Here is a 12216-nt window from a genome sequence, read left to right on the forward strand (position 1 = left end):
AGGCACATTAGACACTGAATGGCAATCATCTTGTCATTGCAAGTTGGACCCTCAAAAGTGTTCCCAAATATCAACGGCAAATCCCCCACCCCAGGGGGAGAATCCCCCCTCAAAGATCCTCCGAGGAGAGCCAAGACAGGCACTGGAGAGAGCAGCGCACATATTTCGAGGTGATTAACATTTCAGTTTTGGCCTCCTCATCTGCAAGGGCTTCGTCTGTTACTCGTTTTCTCTTTGGCCAAAGAGACCACATCCAGTGTCCCGAAGGAGAAGTCTGGAAATTTTTCGGAAAGCCCTTTTAGGAGAAGCCCAGTGAGAGGACAAGCAAAGCTCCATTCCTTTTATGGCCAAGATCTCACAGTGTGAGACACAAAAAAGAGCAAGAGCGAGAGTGGAGAACACGTTCTCTCTGATCCTCCGCTCCCGGGACTGTGGAGCCCACAGAGTCTCCCACCTTGAGCTGAACAGAGTTGACACAAAAACCAGGGACCCTTTCAGTGGCCCCTGGGGTGACGGGAGGGTCCAGCACCCCACTTTCCCTCACCCCCGGGGTCAGCCTTCACCCCGCTCTGGCATCTTCGTCCCAGCCCTGCGTGCACATAAATCAAGCAGCAGGGTAGCTCGGAAACATGACGAATACCTTGGCTGGCTGCTGCTTGAAAAGACAAGGGGGGGAAGAAGAGGGATTCTAAAGTAACCCAGCCTTGGCTGGAAACACGGCCAGAATTTAGTGTTCCTGGAGCTGGCCCCAGCTGCTCAGACAGGAGCTGCCAGGGGAGCCTTCCCTGGGGGCAGCCCCAGCCCTCCACGCTCTGGAGGAGGAAAAAGCTTTGGTGTCTGTCAAGAACATTATTCAAAAATTCTTGGACACTTCTAAGCCCTTGCTGTGAGCATGGAGACAGGGGGCTGAGGGAAGCTTTGCCTAGGCTGGGATGGCCCTTGGGTTTAGCCCCAGGTTAGAGTGCTGCTGTATTCATGGATACTGCCCCAGAGGTAGTGTGATGCCTGTGTGTGCATGTGCATGTATGTAGGGGACCGGTGAGGTCAGAGAGCCCACTTAAGGACATGGCTTTTAAGTACACTGCCAGCTTTCAGTCTGGGGGCCTGCGAGTGTTGCGGCTGTTGGCGTCTCCCTTTCTCTGTTTCCTAGTTCCATAGCTCCCAGTGGCTCTGGTCTCTCCATTCATTCTTTTCAGTGGAGCAGGCCCCTGCTGGAATGACTCTTGAAGAGTCTGCTCTGCCCACCCTGACCAGGGCCTCCCAGCAGGGAAAGCCAAGGGTTCTAGGAATTGCCCTCCTGCCTCCTCTGCTGCCGGGCCCACTGCAGGGGCTCCTGAGTGTCCTGGCTCTCCCGTGAGGTGCCACAGGGGCAGGACCGCACAAGGGACTAGTTCAGCCTTCAAGGAGCTTCAGTCTATCTAGAGATTCTCTTTGTTTTGTTCTTGAGGGTCATGAAGAGATCATTCCAATTGCCACCGACAAGATTCGGGGAGGCACCTGAACAGTGGAGGCCACAGAGAGGCTTCTTCCGCACAGAACTCTGTAGGGATGAGGCCTCAGGTGTGACAGGCTCTGAGCACAGGAGCATTACAGGCTCAGAAGGGCTGCCTCCCTAAAAAACATTAATCGCATTAAAATATTCACTGCCCTCTCCAAAATCTCAACACTTAAAAGCATTTTTTATGTTTCTTTTCTTTTTTTCATTTATTTACTTATTATTATTATTTTTTTTTTTAAGGGAAGAAGCACCATGGGGACTCTCACTGCGAAGAAGACAGACCATTATCACCACTCCTCCCCTCTGTTTCCCCAAAGCCCCCTCCTGACCCCAGCGTCAGTCTTCCACGCTGGCTGGTAATTAGCTTTCCTCAGGGCAGGGGCGGATCACCAACTCAGGCCTCCATCCAGGGGTTTCCTGTCACCAAAGTTGCACTAATGCAAATCCATTTTTCATTAGGAGAAAATAAAACTCACAAGTGACATCAACTGAAAAATGTTCTTTGAGAGCAAGTTATTTCCATTTAAAGCTAAGCACATGACAGCTGGTGACTTTTAATGGAAAGTAAAATTTGCTGGGCTGAATTACTATCAAACCACTTGAGAATTTGTTTTTAATTTTCCTTTTTGGAGAAAGGCAGTGTTCTGGAGTCCAGCAGAGCAGATGAGGAATGGAAAGGTCTGGTCTCGTCTCTAATTGCGGCCTCAAAAGACCCTGGACAATCCTCAGTAAAGTCATGTCCCAAGATTTAGTTACATTAATTTTCTTTACTCTGTACTTGAAACTCATTTAATAAGCTGGTTAGAAAACAAACTTTCTGTACCACCTTTCATTTGGGCCCCCAAAACCAAAAGTTGTATGTATACCTAAAACTATCCACATTTTCCCCACTTAATTGAAAATATCTGGTACAGCAGAACCTGGTGGGCATTTGCTATGGACTGAATGTGCCCCTGCCATTCACATACTGAAGCCCTCACTCGCAGTGTGATGGTATTTATTAGGCGGCGGGGCCCCTGGCAGATTTAAATGAGAGCATGAACGTGGGGTCTCCATTTTCTGGATTAGTATCCTTATAAGAAGAGGACGAGACCAGAGCTCACTCTCCCCACTACGTGAGGACACAGGGAGAAGGTGGCTGTCTGCAAGCCAAGAAAAGAGCCCTCACCCAAACAGAATCTGCTGGTATCTTGATGTTGGATTTTCCAGCCTCCAGGACTGTGAGAAATAAATGTGTGTTGTTTAAACCACCCAGTCTATGGTATTTTGTTATAGTAGCTGGGGCTGACTACAACAGAAGTGGGCTAGAAGGAACTCTGTTATCATGAGCTCCAGGGATGAGCTGTCTATACACTTGTGCTGCACCAGACATGAAAGAGGAGTGGTGTGAGACTTGCTGTTCTGTGCAACCTGTTTCAGAGCAATATAAATTCAGTTCTCTTGTCTTCCAGAATCTTCTAGCACTTCTGGAATCTATAACATATGTCCATATGGATAATAGCACCTCTGGAATTTGGGGACAAGGTCAAAGTGTGTCAGGATTTGAAGGGGAAGCCATAAGAATCTTCACAATATAAATTGAGATTAAACACGTGCAGATGCAACCCATCCTTGGGGTGGTTTTGCAAACGCATTGCTGAGGATTTCATGGTTTGCTACATCAAGATTAGATACCCAAAGTTTGTTGGAAGATTAAATTACAAAAAGTAATGACAAGGTAAGATGTAATAAGTCATGTGATTTGATGAGAATTAAAGGCACGAAAGAGTCTGTAAAGAGCCTAGAAGAAGAGAGGTGAAGAGTAAGAGTCCAGTTGGTGTTTCCCCAGGGGGGTCAGGAAATGGTAAAAACATTCCAGACTCTGCCACAATCTGAGCCACATACCCTTGAAGACTTCTTTTATCCTGATTCCCGTTTAACAAGCAATTTTCTAAATGCAAGTTCAGTTTTCCTGGTACACAGCGGAAAGGGGTCCCCTGCATAGTAATTAGAAAGGTGTGTCTCTGGTTGTACATTACTTCAACTGGCATGCCAGTTTTCCCATCAGTCTACTATGGGAGTTTGGTTGGCAAGAGTCCATTCCTTGAGGCCTGGTCAACCTTATATGGGCTGATTACAACATGGGGTTTTTGAAACTTCAAAGTTAAGGGCCAGATCTGGACCCAGGCCTCTACCAAGCCACAGATGCCCTTTGAGGCTCCACTTGATGAGGCAGCCAGCCATGGAACATCATCATGTGGCAACTCCACACCCATAGCTATCACGGCTGCCACTTCCAAACACGTTACTTTGTATGTATTTTGTTTTTCTTAAACAACTCCTTCCTCCCATTTCTCCTCCCTCAAATTGTGGGATTTTCTGCTGCAGGGTCTTGTCTCTCCTCTTTCATACATTAATGTGTAAGAACTTGACCACAGGGCCACTCAATATATTGAATGACTTTGTTGGCAAAGATATTTGAAAAGATGATAGGTGCAAATATAATTTATTTATTTTCTTTGGAATCCAGCTGTAAAATACATAGTTAAAATAGAAGCTAAAATGTTCTGTTGTTTGATCTCAGTTTCTATCTAAATTGAATTGACTCTCCATTCCATCCTACTTGCTTAGAGACAGACGAGAAACTCCTGTCACCATGCCTTTCCGTACTCTGTCCTATGGCTTTGCTTCCATTTAATCTGTCCTCTACTTGCCATTAAGATGTTATTTGGGACTGATCAGAGCTTGCACCTGTTTCAGTTTATTCCCAATTATATAGTTATAGGTAATCATTATAGCCAGTTCTCCATTATGGAACTACAAACCTCTCAATCATCCTATAACAAAAATTTGCTGGACTGGAAAGTTATGGTAACAGGCCAGGCACAGTGGCACACACCTGTAGTCCCTGCACTCGAGTGGCTGAGGCGAGAGGATTACTTGAGCCTAGGAGTTCATGTCTGCAGTAAGCTACAATCGTGCCTGTGAATAGCCATGGCACTCCAGCCGGTGCAACAGAGCGAGGCTTCGTTTCATAAAAAACACATTGAAAAAGGAAACTCAAAGTAACAGAGCAGCAGGCTTACCATGTGGTCTCAGCAGCCCTGGGAGAAGGAGTGTATGCAGGAAATAAGGAGCTTCAGGCAGGGGCACGAGAGGCAGAATGTTGGCTGCAGTGATGGCTAGATGTGTGAGTGTGGGTAAGGCCCTTCAACCGAGACTGTTTCCTTATTTACAACAATGCAGGTATCCATCCCTATCTCATGGGACTGGTGAGGGTGATGTAACACGACATGTGTCAAATCCACAGCACGCTGTCTGGCATGGATAGAGCTAGTTAAATGTTAGTTCCTCCTCTCTTTCGATGTTCAGGACATACAGGGATGGGATGAGGGAGCTCTTGTGTGAAGGCCCTTCCAGTATTTCCAAGACTTGACCTCTATGAAAGGGGTCCAAAAGCATCCTAAATTCCTATCCAGGGGCTCTGCTGTAGCTTGGCTCCAAGATATCATAGTATAAACACAAAAGGGAAGAAAAGTCTGTCTGTACCATTTATAGAATAAGAAACTATGAAGTCATGCTTCACCGTCAGATGGAAACAACTTCTGGCTCTTTTTTAAGGAAGTTGCGTATGTCCAACTTACCTGGCAAGGATCCCCAGAGAGACAGCACACTTCAAACTTGCTTGATTTCACCTTCAGCTATCTGCTGGCGTCTAATGTTTCACAGAGAAAGAGAAGAATAGCCACTCTCAATAGCGAGTCCCAGCTGACCAAGGGTGCAGAATATTCATACTGGCGGTTCCCATCTGCTGAGTGGTTACAACCGCCAGGCCCTGTGCTTTGCATCTTCCACGCATGATCTTATTCAACCTCACAATAAACTTAGGAAGGAGGAGCTTTCTCATGCTGTTTTTGCAGACAAGGAAATACACTTGGGAGGGTAAGTGTGGTGGACAGGAAGAGTCGAGTGATGTGGGCAGCTGAACATGGAGGGAGAGGGGGCCAGAGTCCCACTCTTCTCCAAGAAGGGTGCTGTGTCATCAGTGAGGACCAACGCATCCACTGGCAGACCAGTTAATCAGCATTACTAGTCCTACTGCCTAGCAGAGGGCAGGGCTCCTGGGCAAGGAGACAGAGGAGCCTTCATCCTTCAAAATGCCTCTCACTCGTTTCCTACCTGTGCTCCCACTTTGGGAGAGACGCTTGCTCTCTCTCTCCTGAAACATAGCTGCTTCCTGCCTGGTCTCCCAGCTTCCATTCTCTAACTCCTCCTTCTGGCACTTAAAGTCCTGAGCAATTTGGCTCCAACCTACTTTTCCAACTTTATGTGTTCCCCCACTTCTCAATGTGAGCTCTTCCCAGCCTCAACTGTATACTTCCAGTTCTTGCTTGCAATTCTTCTCCTCTGGTCCTAAATCCGACCCACCCATGAACTCTCCTCTTCCACTTGGCCTTCCCCGGCCTCTCAGGGCCACAGTGTTTCTCCTGAATATGAAGAACTTTCCTAGTGTAGCATGTGTGTCCAGCACATTTACACAATTCAGGATTGCTCGTGTTAACCACTCTGTTTTGTGTTTGTAGTGAAGCTGTAAAACTCCAGGGACCAGATGCAGCACAATGGAAGGCCTACTGGGAGGCTCTGTCCCGGGAACAGACGTTGGAAAAAAAGAAAAAAAAAAAAAGGTTATATTTACATGTTGACAGCACACGGATTTCTTCAGCTGAAAACTGTCATTAGCAAGGAAAATTAAAGTAGGAAGCTGCTGGGTTGTTCTTTCTTTCAGTTTCATAATAAATCACAAAGTCATTTGTGGAGCTTTTGTGCGGCTGGTTCTGGGCACCAAAATTGCAAGTTACAGCTCTGAAAGCCAGTGTCCACCAGGGCCGGGAATCAGACCAGAGTTTGAATCCTGGCTCCACCTCCTTACTGGGTGACTGCAGGCAAATTCTTCAGCCTCTCCAAATTCTCTGGTTGTAATTCATGAAGAAGTATCTCTACTGTATAGCGTTGTTATAAAGAGTAAATTAGACACAATGTATAAAATAAGCTTAGAACCAAGACATTAGAACCAATGACTATATGATGAATCGAACTGACTTTCACAAAATGTGTTGAGAGCTTAGAATGGTATTGGTAGGAATGTAGTGAGGACCTGAGGTGGGGTGAACAGGAGAACAGCTGCCTGGTTGCCTTTGCTTAGGATGAGTTTGGGCTCTGGGTGCAGGGATTAGGTGAGGGGGAGGTAGTTGCCACTGGACAGGGAAATGTGTTACTTCTTCCCAGCAGCCTCAGGGGACACTCTCCTCGCTGACTGTGAGATCCCCTTGGTCAGGGACTGCCTCCCCTTCCCGAGAACCTAGCACAGACCAGAAGTTCAGCACATACTGGTTTTCACTGAACATTCCCAATTACTTACTTTCCAAGAATAAAAGAAGCAGCTCTTTCTAGACTGACTTGCTAAGCAAAAAATGGATAATTAAGATGTTGCAAGGAAGTCGCTGGCAAAAGTTCAAGGAGCTGCTTTTCTTAAACCCTGCACAGAGGTGCAGGGGTGACATATTTTGACAGCTATTACACAGCTCAGGGCAGATGGAAGAACAAGTACAAAAGAGAACTTGACTTTGGCTTTGGCCAAAGAGAACTTGTGGCTTTGTTTGGCAACTGTTTACTGGATACCATAGTAGCATGCCTTACCCTAGTGTGGTGTGAGAGCTGCCCCTCAGCCAGTGGAGAACGAAAACACTTGAGTAAAAGCCTAATTATTTAAAAACACATCAAAACAAAAGCAAAGAGGGAAACAATCTGGCTTCAACATTTATGAGATTCCAGAGTCTCTGAAGAAGCTGGTACTGCTAAGGAAGGGAAGACAGGGCCCCAAGGGGGCTGAGGGCGTGGCTGCGTACCCAGGGCCTGCTGAGGGGGCCAAACTGACCCCAAGAGGCAGTGTGTCAGCCTCACAGCCGACTTGAGCACCAGCAGGGCCCTGGATCTGGTTTACCAAAGTAAAGGAAGGAAACGTTCCCCCTCCAGCAGAGCTGTGGGGTTCAGGGCAGAGGCGGGTCAGGGCCCTCCGAGACGGAAGGATACTGCGTTTTTCTGCCAGTGAACTCTGGTTTGGTTTGGGGGTATTTCATCTTTAAGGACTGTGAAGGTCCCATTTGTTCCCTGCTTTAATAAAAAATAACACAAGAAACAGGTGTTTCTCTCCCTTATTTTGAGACCACTAATCAACACCATCTGATCATAGTTTTAAAAATTAATACATTGGGCTACACAAGCAGAAATGTATTTTTTAAGCTGTATTATTCCTTACCAGCACATGTAAAAGTCTTCAAGGTGGCTGATTTTTCCCCCTTTCTTCTTCCTTTTTTTCCCTCCTTCTCTCCTCCCTCCCTCTCCTCTCTCCCTTCTTTTTCTCCTTTCTCTCCTTTTTTCTTCTTCCCCATCTTTCTCCCATTTTTCTTTTTCCTCTTAAAAGCCCAGAAGTAAAGCTCTTTTAGGGTTAGTTCAGCAGCACAAGAAAATCATTATGGGCCTAGGTTCTTTCCATCTCTCCCTTCTGTTCTCTGAGGACCAGCTTTGCTCAAGGGCCAGCCTTATCTTGGTCATAAGATGGGATGCCCAGTTCTAGGCACCACATGACAACACCTGAGTTGGTAAAGAAACATCAGACAGAAGACTATAGGGGCCGGGTGGGGTGCATCATGCCTGTAATCCAGCACTTTGGGAGGCTGAGGCGGGTGAATCATCTGAGGTCAGGAGTTTCAGACCACCTTGATCAACATGGTGAAACCTTGTCTCTACTAAAAACACAAACATTAGCCAGGCATGGTGGTGCATGTCTGTAATCTCAGCTACCCAGGAGGCTGAGGCACAAGAATCACTTGAACCTGGGAGGTGGAGGTTGCAGTGAGCAGAGATTCTGCCATTGCACTCCAGCTGAGGCAACAAGAGTGAAACACGGTCTCAAAAAAAAAAAAAAAAAAAAGGCTATAGTGAGTGGTGGGGACTATAGTGAACTGGAGGAAATGGCCCTATTTAATGCATTCAAATACAAAACAATTTTTTCTTTCTGTAGTTTCAAAATATTTTGTTATTGTTAGGGAGGGGGACAGAGAATTATGGATGTTTTCAAATAATCCTTTTGCGAGTAACTACATTGCTGCAAGCAGTCAAAACATTGTTAATGTTCTAATTTTGCAGAAGTCAGCATGGAACTTCAGAGGAGGTTAGGTGATCCGCCCCAGATGGAACTGTTAGAGGAAAGGGGTCCTGATCCAGACCCCAAGAGAGGGCTCTTGGATCTTGGGCAAGGAAGAATTCAGGGCCAGTCCATAGAGTAAAGTGAAAAGAAGTTTACTAGGAAAGTAGAGGAATAAAAGAATGGTTACTCCACAGACAGAGCAGCCTCAACGGTTGCTGGTTGCCCAGTTTTATGGTTATTTCTTGGTGATATGCTAAACAAGTGGTGGATTATTCATTATTCATGCATCCCCTCTTTAGACCATGTACAGTAACTTCCTAACGTTGCCATGGTATTTGTAAACTGTCATGGCGCTGGTGAGAGTGTAGCAGTGAGGATGACCAGAGGTCACTCTCATTACCATCTTGCTTTTGGTGGGTTTTGGCCGGCTTCTTTACTACAACCTGTTTTATAAGCAAGGTCTTTATGGCCTCCTGTATCTTGTGCCAACCCCCTATCTCATCCTGCGACTTAGAATGCCTTAACCGTCTGGGAATGCAGCTGCCCAGTAGGTCTGTCTCATTTTACCCAGCCCCTATTCAAGATGGAGTTGCTCCGGTTCAAACACCTCTGACGGAATGGGAGGAAAGGCATTGTCAGTCCCAGGCTCTCTCAGCTGCTTCATGGCTGCTCAGCAAACTCGTTGCTGCCCAGGTGTGAGCTCTACCTCCTTTGCAAGATCCTGAGCTTCCTAAGGGTTGAGTAGTGTCTTCTTTTTTGCCCTCTAATCCCCCACCTCATATAATCATGATATTGAAGGGGCCCCATTCACATTCACGCATAGCTCAGGATGGACCCTCTGATGCTTCCCTTTCTAATCCCATTTTTAATTTCTGCATTTTAATAAGGCCTCCAGGGATTCTGTTGCCCTCTAAAGTTTGAGAACCACTGTCCTAAAGGCTCTGTAATGCTTATAGACCAACAATCTAAGTATTAGTTCTCGACCTGAGCTAGATATTCAAGTCACCTGGGGGAGTTTCAAAAATTACTAACGCCTGGATCCTGGCCTGGCCTCCCACCCACAGATTCTGATAGAACTGGTTTGGTGTGCGGCCTGAGAACTGGGACTTTTAAAAACTCCCTAGGTGATTCTAAATTGCAGCCAAACTTAAGAACCACTGATCTAAATAAAATATGAAGGGAGACAATGCACTGTAAATGAAAGATTAAGTAGAAATCCAAAAGTGAGACACACACTGACAAAAAAAGAAAAAAAAAAGGCTAACATGAAAGATTAAACTCTAACAATAGAAGTATAAGGGAAGAGAGATTATCTGGTTTAGGCACTACTGGAGGTATTTCCCTTCCATATTTAAAGGAGCCTGGAAAGCTCGTGACCTCCTTCAGGAACAGGTGTATGCACTGATGGTTTCTAAATTCTTGTGGGTTAGTGTTACTGGAAAAATCCTCTTCACTGCTTCAAAATGCACAGCTCAGTATGTTATGAAACACTCTCTTCATTTGATATGTTCTCTTAACTGTCCTTTTCCCTTTCCTGTGAGTTGAGAGAGAGGGAGTGGGTAAAATAAGCTTGTGCTGTAACAGGGAACCTCTTGTCACTTTCAAACAATAGTAAGATGTGGCCCTGGAAGTTCCATGACTGCAGAACCCTTCTGCTACCAGTCGGCTCAAAGAACAAAGAGCACTCGGAGACTGCTTTAACCAACATGAACACAGAATAAAAGGCTCTTTTTAGAGAACAAAAAACATAGAGACAGAAATGAGTTCTCCTTTAAGACGGGAATCAGTTTTAAGTAAAAGCAAGGAAGCACATAGAATTTGTTACTCAAGTGCAGTATTTTGATTTGGAATGAGACAGAACTTCATTAACTGTACCCTAGCAAGTTAGTCTAGAATCAGAGCTCTCAATTCAAATTGCACCAGGCCATATCTGGATATTTTCTTAGGCTGTCTAACTCAAAGATCCAGGGAGATACAATCACCCTCAAAAGTGTAGTCATTTCTCTTTTAAAACGGAAATTCTAACCCTATGTTTTCACGGTTAAAATTTGTTAAAACATGATTTAGGTTACATAACGTCATAAAACATGGCTACTAGAGGACTTACGGCTGGCAGGGGGTTCATTGATTGCACCTATTGTTAATTGCTTACAAATCTCCAGGTTTTTCTTCTAACTCAATTAAAAAATGTCCACTTTTCACATTAAAATCTCAGAATAGTTTCTGGCAATAAAAATGACGGCCTGCTTGTCTTTCTCCCACAACAGCTTAACACAGATGCCAATGGTTTCTGAAAAGCTTGGGTCTGACCATCAGGCAATAATAAAGCAAATTCAGCAGCTGTTACTTCCAGTTTAACTTGGGCTGTGGACAAGTCAGGTGCAAATTTTAGTGTGTAGCAGGCCCTGGCCTCAGATTCTGATCTGGCTGGTGGGGTGGCATTCAGAAGCCTGCATTTTATACAAGGCCCTCCGGCGATCTAACCCATGTGGCTGAAATACTCCTCTTAATAATCAACAATAGGCTGGGTGCAGTGGCTAATGCGTGTAATCCTGGCACTTTGGAAAGCCAAGGCGGGAGGATCACTTGAGGCCAAGATCAGTCTGGGCAACTCCCTGTCTCTATAAAAACAAAACAAAACAAGGCCGGTGTGGTGACTCACGCCTGTACTCCAACAGTTTGGGAGGTCGAGGCGGGCGGATCACTTGAGGCCGGGAGTTTGAGACCAGTTTGGCCAACATGGTGAAACCCTGTCTCTACTAAAAATGCAAAAATTAGGTAGGCATGGTAGTGTGCACCTGTAATCCCAGCTACTCAGAGGCCGAGGCATGAGAATCGCTTGAACCCAGATGAAGGTTTCACTGAGCCAAGATAGCGCCACTGCAGTGCAGCCTGGGCGACAGAACGAGACTCTGTCTCAAAACAAAAACCCAAACAACTGCACCCCCTCCCTGTCACCCCCCAAAAAAACCCCAAACAATAAATGGGAATTTTTATTTATTTTTTATTTTTTAGACTCACTCTGTCACCCAGGCTGGAGTGCAGTGGTGCCATCTTGACTCACTGCAACCTCTGCCTCCCGGGTTCAAGCGATTCTCCTGCTTCAGTCTCCCGAGTAGCTGGGATTACAGGTGCCTGCCACTACACTTGGTTAATTTTTGTATTTTTCGTAGAGATGGGGGGGGGTTCACCATGTTGGAAAGGCTGGTATCGAACTCCTGACCTCAGGTGATCTGCCCACCTCAGCCTCCCAAAGTGCTGGGATTACAGGTGTGAGACACCGTGCCCGACCATGGGAATTGTTTTATAGGTAGCTTTTCTTTGTTTTTCTCTCCTTGCTAGTTTGTTCATAAGGAATATGCCTCATTTATTTCTATATTCGATATACAGGTGAAGATACTCCTTAGTTCACTGTGACTTAATTCATAGGTAACTGCAAAGACCTGACTCTTGTGACTAGTTTTATAACTGTTTTGTAACTGTTCCATGTAGAATTTCCCCTTCATTCCTAATCTCACTCCCAGTGCCTGAT

This window comes from Chlorocebus sabaeus, chromosome 25 (assembly GCF_047675955.1).
Source record: "Chlorocebus sabaeus isolate Y175 chromosome 25, mChlSab1.0.hap1, whole genome shotgun sequence".
In the NCBI taxonomy this organism is placed as follows: domain Eukaryota; kingdom Metazoa; phylum Chordata; class Mammalia; order Primates; family Cercopithecidae; genus Chlorocebus; species Chlorocebus sabaeus.